We start from the raw sequence: 12,137 nt of genomic DNA on the forward strand, positions 1-12,137 counted from the left end.
CGCCTAAGTTCTCTCGCTTGAGGACTTAGCTGCAGTCAGGCACTCGCCTAAGTTTGAAAAAATCCTACCGAGTGGAGAGCAGCCCTCCCACTCGGGGGCTTAGCTGCAGTCCAATACTCTCCTAAGTTCTCTCTCTTGAGGACTTAGCTGCAGTCAGGCACTCGCCTAAGTTTGAAAAAATCCTACCGAGTGGAGAGCAGCCCTCCCACTCGGGGGCTTAGCTGCAGTCCAGTACTCGCCTAAGTTCTCTCTCTTGAGGACTCAGCTTCAGTCAGGCACTCGCCTAAGTTTGAAAACAAAAATCCTACAGAGTGGAGAGCAGCCCTCCCACTCGGAGGCTTAGCTGCAGTCCAGTACTCGCCTAAGTTCTCTCGCTTGAGGACTTAGCTGCAGTCGGGCACTCGCCTAAGTTTGAAAAATCATACCGAGTAGAGAGCAGTCCTCCCACTCGGGGGCTTAGCTGCAGTCCGGTACTTACCTAAGTTTTCTCGCTTGAGGACTTAGCTGCAGTGAGGCACTCGCCTAAGTTTGAAAAAATCCTACCGAGTGGAGAGCAGCCCTCCCACTCGGGGGCTTAGCTGCAGTCCAATACTCGCCTAAGTTCTCTCTCTTGAGGACTTAGCTGCAGTCAGGCACTCGCCTAAGTTTGAAAAATCCTACCGAGTAGAGAGCAGCCCTCCCACGTGGGGGCTTAGCTGCAGTCCAGTACTCGCCTAAGTTCTCTCTCTTGAGGACTCAGCTGCAGTCAGGCACTCGCCTAAGTTTGAAAAACAAAAAATCCTACCAAGTGGAGAGCAGCCCTCCTACTCGGAGGCTTAGCTGCAGTCCAGTACTCGCCTAAGTTCTCTCGCTTGAGGACTTAGCTGCAGTCAGGCACTCGCCTAAGTTTGAAAAATCCTACCGAGTAGAGAGCAGTCCTCCCACTCGGGGGCTTAGCTGCAGTCCGGTACTTGCCTAAGTTTTCTCGATTGAGGACTTAGCTGCAGTCAGGCACTCGCTTAAGTTTGAAAAAATCCTACCGAGTGGAGAGCAGCCCTCCCACTCGGGGCTTAGCTGCAGTCCAATACTCGCCTAAGTTCTCTCGCTTGAGGACTTAGCTGCAGTCAGGCACTCGCCTAAGTTTGAAAAAATCCTACCGAGTGGAGAGCAGCCCTCCCACTCGGAGGCTTAGCTGCAGTCCAGTACTCGCCTAAGTTCTCTCGCTTGAGGACTTAGCTGCAGTCAGGCACTCGCCTAAGTTTGAACGAATCCTACCGAGTGGAGAGCAGCCCTCCCACTCGGAGGCTTAGCTGCAGTCCAGTACTCGCCTAAGTTCTCTCGCTTGAGGACTTAGCTGCAGTCAGGCACTCGCCTAAGTACGAAACGCATCCCGCTCTGCAGTAACAAGCTGTGGATCGACGACCACCTCCTCCTTCGAGAGCTTCGCCACAAATACAACATGCACTCCATCCTGCTCTGCAGTAACGAGGTGCAGGTCGACTACTACCTTCCCCTTCGGAGCTGCGCCACAAGTACAAAAAAGTTGTTTCAAAAGAAGAACTATTTCCACTCGACGGGGGATTCATAAAGATATTCAACGATAAACCGAGTTCAGATAAATCCTAAAGGGTCCGGACCACAGGTCAAAGTGCTCAGGCATTCAGCCCGAAAGAGTTTAACGGTTACAAAAACCACTCGGCATTTCGAGGCAAATTTAAGGTGGGGCATAAAAGTTTGTTCACTCCGCAGGAGGAGGGCTGGCAGGCTCGACGAACTCGTCCAGGTCGACGCCGTCGGCAATCTGAGTGGCGGCAGCAATGAAAGTCTCCATAAAAGTTCGGAAGTCGTGCTTTTGGGTGTTGGCGACCTTGATTGCGGCCAGCTTATCTTGTCGCACCTCCTTGCAGTGGACACGAACCAAAGACAGAGCCACATCAGCACCACACCGTGCAGAAGACTTCTTCCACTCCTGCACTCGGTCAGGGATTCCGTTAAGTCGAGTCATCAAAGACTCAAGATCGTTTTGGAGTGTGGCCTCTGGCCAAAGTGCCGGGTCGATCCGTGACATGGCGACCTTCAGTCGAGCCAAGTAGTCCACGGCACTGTCGATGCGAGATTCCAGTCGGAGTAGATTCATGGTAGTTTCATCTTTCACGGGAGAGTTGATTGGATCCAAACCTGGTTCGATCCGCCCAGTCTCCTCCTCAAAGTTCTGGCAAAACTCTGCATTCATGATCCAAGGATAAGTCAATTTTCGTACACTAAGTCGACATAAAAAAATCTGTCGGAACAGAATGTGCACCTTCAAGCTTGATGAACAACTTCTTGGCAAGACTTCTCAGATAGCTCTCCAGATCATCCCTCCTGCGAGCAATGCTTTCCATTTTCTCACCCTGAACGAGATTCGCCTTCTTACAGCGCGAGCACTCCTTGTTGGAGTCATTCAGAGCAGACTTCAACCTGGTATTCTCTTCTTCCAACTGGCCGACCGAAGCCAGCTTCTGTTCGGCCAAAGCGACTCTGTCGTCAGCTTCCTTTCGGGAAGCAGCCAGATCCCGGTCCTTCTTTGCTAGAGCTTCTCTCAGTTTTTCTGCAAAGAAATGGTGCTTGATTCAGAAAGAGCAGAAGGGTACTCAAGCCCAAGGCAAACCAGTTGACAAACTCGTCTTACCATTGGCACCATCCTTAGCCTTTTGCAGCTCTGTCTTGGCCAGCTCCAAGTCAAGGTTCAGTTGGATCTACTGTTTCTCCAAATCAGCAAAGCGAGCTCCCAGATCACAAGATTTCTGCAATCAAAGAGGAGAAGTTATTTTACAGCGAAAAACAACAAAGGCAATAAATACTAAGACCACGATCGACTGCCCGCAGTCCACCATAGTCTCGGGGACTACACCCAGTGGGTGCACTTTGCGTGCCCCCACCAGTTCTGATCCCACTCGACCGGCCCGCCGAAGTCGAGTCCAGGAAGTAAAAAAAAAAGAGAAAGTAGAACTCAGACTACAGCCGACTGCCAGCAGTCCACCGTAGTCTCGGGGACTACACCCAGTGGGTGCACTTTACGTGCCCCCACCAGTTCTGATCCCACTCAACCAGACCGAGGGGAAGAGACAAACCACCAGTTTGGTTTATACATTCGAAAAAATACAACGACTACAGTCGACTGCCAGCAGTCCACCGTAGTCTCGGGGACTACACCTAGTGGGTGCACTCAGCGTGCCCCCACCGTTTCAAAAATTTCAATCGACGCACCCACTGGGTGTACAGATGCAAAGATTTTCGGAAAGAGTCTTCAGATATCATATCCTAATAGAACAAGCGGCGACCAACTAACCTGCATGTTGCCTTGGAGAGCCGAGCTGGCGTCGTAGGCAGCCTCACTGGCGTCCCGCACCATCTTCATCTTCTCCATCATGACGCCCGCCAGGCGTATAGCTTCCCTAGCAGCATTCACTTTGTCTTCTGGGACATGATGGGTCGCAAAAACTGAAGGTGGGTCGACAGGGGCCTGAGCAGTCGACGAAGAAGGCAAGGCACTCGACAGTGGCACGGCGAAGGTAACAGAACCCCGATTGGCGTCGCTAGTGTCCTGAACGACCGGTTCTGCCCTCGGTGTCGACTGTAGTGCCTCGCTTGCAGGAGCTTGCCTATTCTTCCTCGTCAAAGACCTCTCGGGCTCTTCATCATCATCGGGGAGGTCAATAATGTTGGGAGCTGTGCAAAGTTCAATTGCCAAAATCACGTCACCCAATGATGCACATTGCAGTTGAATCGACCGAACGAAGATAGTATGGCCGAAATCATACCCAGATTAGAAGTGACCGCATCCTCCATCACCTCATCATCGTCCCTGTAAGCTGAGGTCCCAGAAGTGGCAGCGCTGACGGTTCCAAAGTTCATCCGGTTAAAACAAGAAAAACAAACGGCGCTGAGCGTCGAGTGTATACAGAGGAAGACACTTACGCAGAAGCGACGGGGATGTCAATCTTAATCTTCGGCAATGCCTTCTGGATTTTCGGCTCCGCAACTTTAGGGTGCTTGGGCGCTTTCTTGGTCGGGGTTGGTGAAGAGATCCGAGGACGCTTTGAAGATTGACCAGCTTGAGCATTCGCCTTTTCACGGATGCTCGGTCGTTCTTGGGCAAATTTGGATCGCCTCTCCCTGCGAGGAGGCAACTCAACTTCTTCTTCATCACTTGAGTCTTCGCTTTCTCCATCCTCTTCACCATCAGAAGTTCACTCGCCACTGTTGCCGCCGCTCGCCTCGCCTTCCAAGTCTTTCCCTTGCTCTCCATTGGGCTTCGAGTACATTTCAATGAGGGCCTGAAAAAATAACAATCAAAAGACATTCAGTCGACCGCAAACGGGACATCACATGGAGAGTCGGAAAGTTACTTACAGAAACATACCTGCTCCGGCGGACGCGAGTTGTCGAATGGAATCACCCTCCTGGATCCCCAAGGGTTGTCTTTGTTGCCAGTGGTTCCTCTCAACTAGCTCTCCAAGGTATCCTCACTGACCTCCTCCGGGTGGATCCGAGTGGTATCTTCGAGCCCAGAATACATCCACATCGGATGATCGCGCGCCTGAAGGGGTTGGACACGTCGACCGAGAAAGACCTCCAGCAGATCCATCCAGGTCACTCCGTCGCGGACGAGCTGGACGACCCGTTCGACCAGCTCCTTGACCTGCGCCTTCTCTTCTGGAACTATCTTCAGGGGAGCAAGATTCTCCACTCGAGCCAAGGAGAAAGGAGGAAGCCCAGTCGACTGGCCAGGGGTCGGCTGATCCTTGCAGTAAAACCAAGTCGACTGCCAGCCCCGGACCGAGTCGGGAAAGATCATCGCTGGGAAGGTACTTTTGCTCCTCATCTGGATCCCCAGACCACCGCACATCTGGATCACCCGATTCCTCTCGTCACTCGACTTGGTCTTTTTGACCGACTGGGAATGGCAAGTGAAGATATGTTTGAAGAGCCCCCAGTGTGGTCGACAGCCCAAGAAGTTTTCGCACATAGACACGAAAGCAGCCAGATAGACTATGGTATTCGGAGTAAAATGGTGGAGCTGAGCCCCAAAGAAGTTCAAAAACCCCCGGAAGAAAGGGTGGGGAGGTAGCGAGAACCCACGATCTATGTGAGTTGCTAAGAGGACGCACTCACCCTCTCTGGGCTGCGGCTCAGTTTCGTCTCTCGGGAGCTGAGCCGACTTATGGGGGATAAATCCCCCTTCCACCAGGTCGTCGAGGTCGTCCTGCGTGATTGCCGAGCGGATCCAGTCGCCCTGGATCCAGCCCGCCGGCAGGCCGGACCTCGACGAGGATCCGCCCCGGTTGGTCCGCTTGCCCTTCGCCTTCGCGGTTGCCTTCTTCGCGCGTTCCAATGCCGCCGTCTTGTCCTTCCCCATGGTGGTAGTTCGAGCTCGAGCGGAGATCTGGCGACGAGACGGGAGCAAGCGTGGCGGAGAAATCAGGAGAAAACAGAGAGAGAATGGTGGCGTGCAGAACAGAGCCCCGGCCCAACACCTTATATGAGGCTGCCTCCGAGTGGCTGACTGGTAGGCCCGGACGGCCCCGCCAAATCCCGTGGCGATCGCGCATGCGATACGTGGCGAAAAAGGTGGCGCGGGGATTGAGGCGACTCCGCGCTATCCCATCCGTTTACTGCGGCCTCTCCCGTCCCGCGCGCTTCCCGAAATTTGGATCCCATGAAATCCGCGGGCTGCAGAACAACTCGTCGGACCGAAGATCTCCTCCGCACCTTCACTCAGAACTCTTCAAGTATAAGAACTCACTCGACAAAACCTAAGAATGGATCAAGGCGACTGGAAAGAAAGTTGTTGTCATCACTCTGGTCCATTGATCCGAACCAAGGTATGTTCACGACATGAAAAATGAGTCGGAGATGTGCTCAAACCCTTTCCCACTCAAACCTCGATCCATCCGGGGGCTAATGATAAAGCTATGTACCTAGGGTAGGGCCATGGACCTGTCCAAACTGACCTACCCAAGGACACCTCCAGAAGAAATCACATTTCAACCGACTTGGCGGCGTTTCACTCGACGGACTCGAAGACACTCGACCAAGAAGCAACCACTTGACCAAGATCCAACCACCCGACGGCCAGGAGACCTAAAGTCACTCCGCACGCTAACGGTCGATCATTAAGTAGCTTTTATGGTCATCATAGCACTTTATTAGGGGCGTTACCAGTAACGCGCGACCTTAATGTACTTAAAACCCTGCATAACTGAGGGCCGGAGGGGTCTGGCGGACTCTATATAAGCCACCCCCTCCTCAGTGTAAAGGGTTCACGCCCTTGTAATTCTTACACGCATAATCCAGTCGACCGCCTCCGGGCTCCGAGACGTAGGGCTATTACTTCCTCCGAGAAGGGCCTGAACTCGTAAACCTTGCGTGCTTACAACTTCTCCATAGCTAAGATCTTGCCTCTCCATACTTACCCCCCTACACTACTGTCATACTTGGAACCACGACACCCGTGTAACAGATGAGTTCTCGTCCGAAACCCTGATACTCCTGAAGAGTTTGTCCAGTTTATACAAGAAGTGCGTCCAGTTTTTGCCGTGACCCTCTGTACTCTTTCGCACATGTTATGCGGGTGAAATGATGATACCATGCTAAGTTTCAACATTTTCAGAATTCATTTTGTAGTGATTTTCAATTTCACGGTCATTTAGCTCTCTAAACTATTAGGTAAATGACCGAAAAACAATAAATGATGTCAGAACATGTTGGAAATTGATGACGTCGCTTTGAATGCTGCATACTGAACACAAAAGAAGTCGGGAGTTCAAATAAGTTTAAAAAACATTGAAGTGCCCGTGTAACAGATGAGTTCTCGTCCGAAACTCTGATACTCCGAAAGAGTTTGTCCAGTTTGTACACGAAGTGCGTCCAGTTTTTGTCGTGACCCTCTCTACTCTTTCGCACATGCTATGCTAGTGAAATGATAATACCATTGCAAATTTCAACATTTTCAGAATTCATTTTGTAGTGATTTTCAATTTCACGGTCATTTAGCTCTCTAAACAATTAGGTAAATGACTGAAAAACAACAAATGATGTCAGAACATGTTGGAAATTGATGACGTCGCTTTGAATGCTGCATACTGAACACAAAAGAAGTCCGGAGTTCAAATAAGTTTAAAAAACATTGAAGTGCCCGTGTAACAGATGAGTTCTCGTCCGAAACCCTGATACTCCGAAAGAGATTGTCGAGTTTGTACACGAAGTGCATCCAGTTTTTGTCGTGACCCTCTCTACTCTTTCACACATGCTATGCGGGTGAAATGATGATACCATGCCAAATTTCAACATTTTCAGAGTTCATTTTGTAGTGATTTTCAATTTCACGGTCATTTATCTCTCTAAACAATTAGGTAAATGACTGAAAAACAATAAATAATGTCAGAACATGTTGGAAATTGATGACGTCACTTTGAATGCTGAATATTGAACGCAAAAGAAGTCCGGAGTTCAAATAAGTCTAAAAACTATTGAAGTGCCCGTGTAACAGATGAGTTCTCGTCCGAAACCCTGATACTCCGAAAGAGATTGTCCAGTTTGTACACGAAGTGCGTCCAGTTTTTGCCGTGACCCTCTCTACTCTTTCGCACATGCTATGCAGGTGAAATGATGATACCATGCTAAATTTCAACATTTTCACAGTTCATTTTGTGGTGATTTTCAATTTCACGGTCATTTAGCTCTCTAAACAATTAGGTAAATGACCGAAAAACAACAAATTATGTCAGAATATGTTGGAAATTGATGACGTCGCTTTGAATGCTGCATACGGAACAGAGAAAGTCCGGAGTTCAAATAAGTTATTAAAAATAAAAAAGAGGTGCAATGCTGGTTAATTTGCTTCAAGCCTTTCGAAATAGTGTAGACTGCACTGCACATAGCTCAGTGCAGTCTATGCTATTCTGAAAGGCTTGAACCTAATCAACGTGCAGGTGAGCATTGCGCCTCTTCGTGATTGTCTCTGCACTCACGGTTTATAAACCGCTCATACTGCCTCTCTCTTGGCGAGGTGGGACTAAAAATCAGCTTACTAAGAAACTCTAGTACCGGTTCATGCCATGAACCGGTACTAAAGGTCTTCGTGGGGGCCCCAGCCTGACCACAGCTGCACTGGCCTCATTAGTACCGGTTCGTGGCATGAACCGGTACTAAAGGTTGCCCACGAACCGGTACTAATGATGCCTGCCCGCCTAGCCGTTGGAACCGGCACTAATGGTCACATTAGTGCCGGCTCAAATTCAAACCGGCACTAATGTGCTTCACATTTGACCCTTTTTCTAGTAGTGTCAGGAGAAATCCTTGTCGGCTTGTCCAACACCGACGCGGTGATGCCTGTGTCCGCCGCCATGCCTTCCTGAAGGGCGTCGAGTTTACCCCTTCCCCCGCACCCCTCTGCGTACCTGGGGAAACCCAAGGACTTGTCCGGGCAGGAGCGTCGTCGGTGTCGCGATCCTTCTTAAAGGTGTTGCTTGGTATGCGGCCGTCCGGAGTGCTTGGAGTTTGGTGGAATTCTCCGGTGGGCGCAACGGTTGCGTGTCTCCATGGTTTTCCTTGATCCGTCGCTGTTCGCATTGTTTCTTTTTCTGTTTTCTCTTTTGTTTTTTTTGGGCATGACTATGTTGTTTCCGCCCCAGCATGTATCATTGATTGTATCAATGATGGTTGCTTTGTAATACAAAGCGCTTTTTCGTAAGTGAAGTGTTATCTCTAGTTCTAGAGAAAATTGATGAGCTGTCCAAGTCGCCTATTGTAACTACACGTGGGAAGGACAAGAATACACAAGAGTTAATATTTTTTTTCTTTTCTTGAATAAAGGCTGAAGCAGTGGCACTGCACACACTGTATTAAGCAGGTGAGGAGGGTGGTGACGTTTTATTATGTTGGCACTGACGAGGGGACGGCTTTCACAAATTTAAAATGGTCGTCGCATCTTAGTTAATACGACGAGCACGCATGTTGCTGCAATGTGTACCGAAGCAATTAAACTCAAACCTTGGCTGACAGCAACGTGGTACCGAACTGGACGTACCGTAGGTTCTCTACTTAGTTGCAGCTACGCTTCTAGCTATAGCTACGACCTGAACATGCAAACTTGGGGCCGTTACCTACCTAAGACATGAAAACTTGAAAGTACATTGATTGACCCTCGGTGTGGCAGCGAGCCCATGATTCCTCTCCGAGTCGGTGTTGAGACACAAGACTACTTTTGCGTTGCTTCAATTTTCTTTCTTCTCTCACCGACTGACTAGATCTTAATCAACCGGCTAGCAACTGCAGAAACAGGGATCTCTCATCTCAAATTAAATTAAATCCTCAATTTGTACGTATGGTCAACAACGTTGGTTTACTTTGTTCTGGAAAATTCAGGAGAATTCATTTTCTGTTCTGGAAAGAATAGTACTTTGTGAAGGAAGTACTATTTGTGTTACTGAAATGTCTTCAAACCTTTTCATCAAACTAACCTGCCCATGCCACATGCCAAAATTTAACTTTATTTGCCTAGCCATTCTTTCTTACCAATTTTTCAAAGTTTCTGTCCAGAGAGAATCTTTTTGAAGTAAGTACCAGCTAGGAGGTTCCAAATAGTATGAAACTTTGCCAGTGCAATCTGATCCACATGTCATCACTCTCTGATAAATTTCAGACAACTTCATCAAACCATGTGAGCTCAGCATCTAAACCTAGTTTCTGAACCAATTATGTGGTTGTAAAGGAACTACATGCAAACTATACCAAAATCTCATGAAACTTCTCCACTGTGTGCAACTTCCTACATATTTCACTAGGACATCCTCTCCATCTTAGTGACCTGGCCATTTTAGCTAAGTAACCCCTCAAAATTTATGGGTTGAAAAGTTTGTTGACTATACTGATCATCACAGACAATAATTAGCCGATTAAAGGCGACTGTCGGGTCACTGGGTGAAAGAACAAGACCCCAGACAACGTTTTCTAGGCATGTGTCCCCTCGGAGTGCCATGCCAAGCGGTGACCATGATGCTGGCGTACATTGGGCGCGTTCTGTGCATCGGGTCGCTTCGGCCAAACCAGCTCCAGCCACCATAGCATGTCCCTCTCTGTCTGTTCGTGCTGACAATGTTTCCACCACACACGTACACCATCTGGATGCTTCTCCTCCACCAGCGCCCTCGCGAGACCCAGCCACCGACGATTCACGTGCGAACTGTGCGGCTAAATGGCTGACAACGCCATCCCTATTTCCCCAAAAATAACTATTTCATCATAGTGGAGGAAAAATATATATGGGTCCATCCCTATTCCCACTAGGGTACACTATTAGGGAAAATCCTATATGTAGACAAGTAACATCATCTTGGGGTCAACTGGCCGAGCTACTGGTACTTAGCAGTAGTGCGGGCTAGATACCGACGCTATAGGTTAGCCATAGCAGTAGCAGCGCTGGTCCACCACACTGGGGCTGCTACTAAGTGGGTCTCGTCGTGCCCCCGGCGCTGGCCACAGTAGTTGCATAGGTCACGGCCACGCGCTCCTGCTAAGCCCACTAGTAGCCCGGGCCACTCTGCCCGCGTTGCTACTGTGGCCAGCCCGGGCCGAACTACCCGGCCCAACTTAGCAGCAACCTGCGCCCGAACCCCGCGCTACACATAGTCAGCTTAGTTGCAGCGGGGATTCCCTACCAGCGCTACTACTATGGGCACCAAATACTACAGGCGTGCTCGTTTCCTCTATCTCCCTAACTCTGCCCTCGCACCATCTCGCTCGCCATTGTCGCTCGCCAGACGCTGCCATCGTCTGTCGTCACCCCCGAGGTATCTCCCTCCATCCCTCCTCCTCTCGCCGCCCTTCTCTCTCCTTCCTACTCCAGCCGCCCTCCTCCCTCCTCCCTCCTCCTCCAGTCGCCCTCCTCCCTCCTCTCCGGCCACCCTCCTCTCTCCTCCCTCCTCTTGCCGCCATCCTCCCTCCTCCTCCTCTCTCCTCTGTCCTCCCACGGCCCTCCTCCCTCTTCCTCCTCCTCCTCCTCATAACTCGTCCCTCCTCCCACCTCTTCTCTGTATAGAAATTTTTTGGTAAAATAAATTACGTATAGAAATGTATTGGAATGTTGTATGAGAAATTTGTGGAAATGCATTTTGGCACATGGGAGCATATGCTCCTGCTATTGAAAAAACATTTTATAATATAAAAAAATTCCAAACAAAAATTTGGCATGTACATCTCGATATTCTATGTGGGAACGCAAGTTTCACGGAAAACCGACATTTTTTGTGGTTTGTGTAAAGAAGACAAAAAATGTCTAGTGAAAAGCCCTTTTTAACATCAACTTTTATCTTTTTCTCACGCGACACAAAAATTATCAGTTTTTCATGAAACGACTTTGTGAGTACGTAGAATGCCGAGATGTACGCCCACAACATTTTGCCAAAATTTTGCGACATTTCAAAATATGTATAAAACACATTTAAAAAACAGGAGTGTATGCTCCTAGGTGCCAAAACGCCGCTCTCAGAAATTTGTAGTTATACAAATGTATTGGAATGGTATATGAGCAATTTTTAGGTATCAAATTTAGTAATAGAAATTTTGAGTAAAAAAAATATGTACAAAAATTTAAAGTAATAGAAATTTTTAGTAATAGAAAGTTTTAGGTACAGAAATGTATTGAAATGCTATATGAGAAATTTGTAGGTATCAAATTTAGTAATAGAAATTTTTAGTAAGAACATCAGGTATAGAAATTTTAGTAAAAAAAATAGTAATAGATTTTTTTTCAATATATAAATGTATTGGAATGCTATATGAGACGCTATCAATTAAGTAATATAAATTTTTATTAAAAACATTTAGGTATAGAAATTTTTAGTGCATTTGATTTCGATATAGAAATGTATTGGACAATTTAATTATTTTTATGTCATTATCACTTTGTCATCAAAGAATGCTATAAGAGAATACTGATGATCTAACTTTTTCACTCGGTGGAATATGCGGCTTTCTAGCGTCGCATCTCCGTGGAGTGATCGTCGTTGGAGCTTCCTATACATCATGTACAACCGAGGGGGTGAGCTAAAAGTCCACCCCCTCCTTCTCTTTTCAGACATCTGTATGATGGTATTTGGACATGTGTATGATAG

The sequence above is a fragment of the Triticum aestivum genome, chromosome 1A (assembly GCF_018294505.1).
Source record: "Triticum aestivum cultivar Chinese Spring chromosome 1A, IWGSC CS RefSeq v2.1, whole genome shotgun sequence".
NCBI lineage: Eukaryota > Viridiplantae > Streptophyta > Magnoliopsida > Poales > Poaceae > Triticum > Triticum aestivum.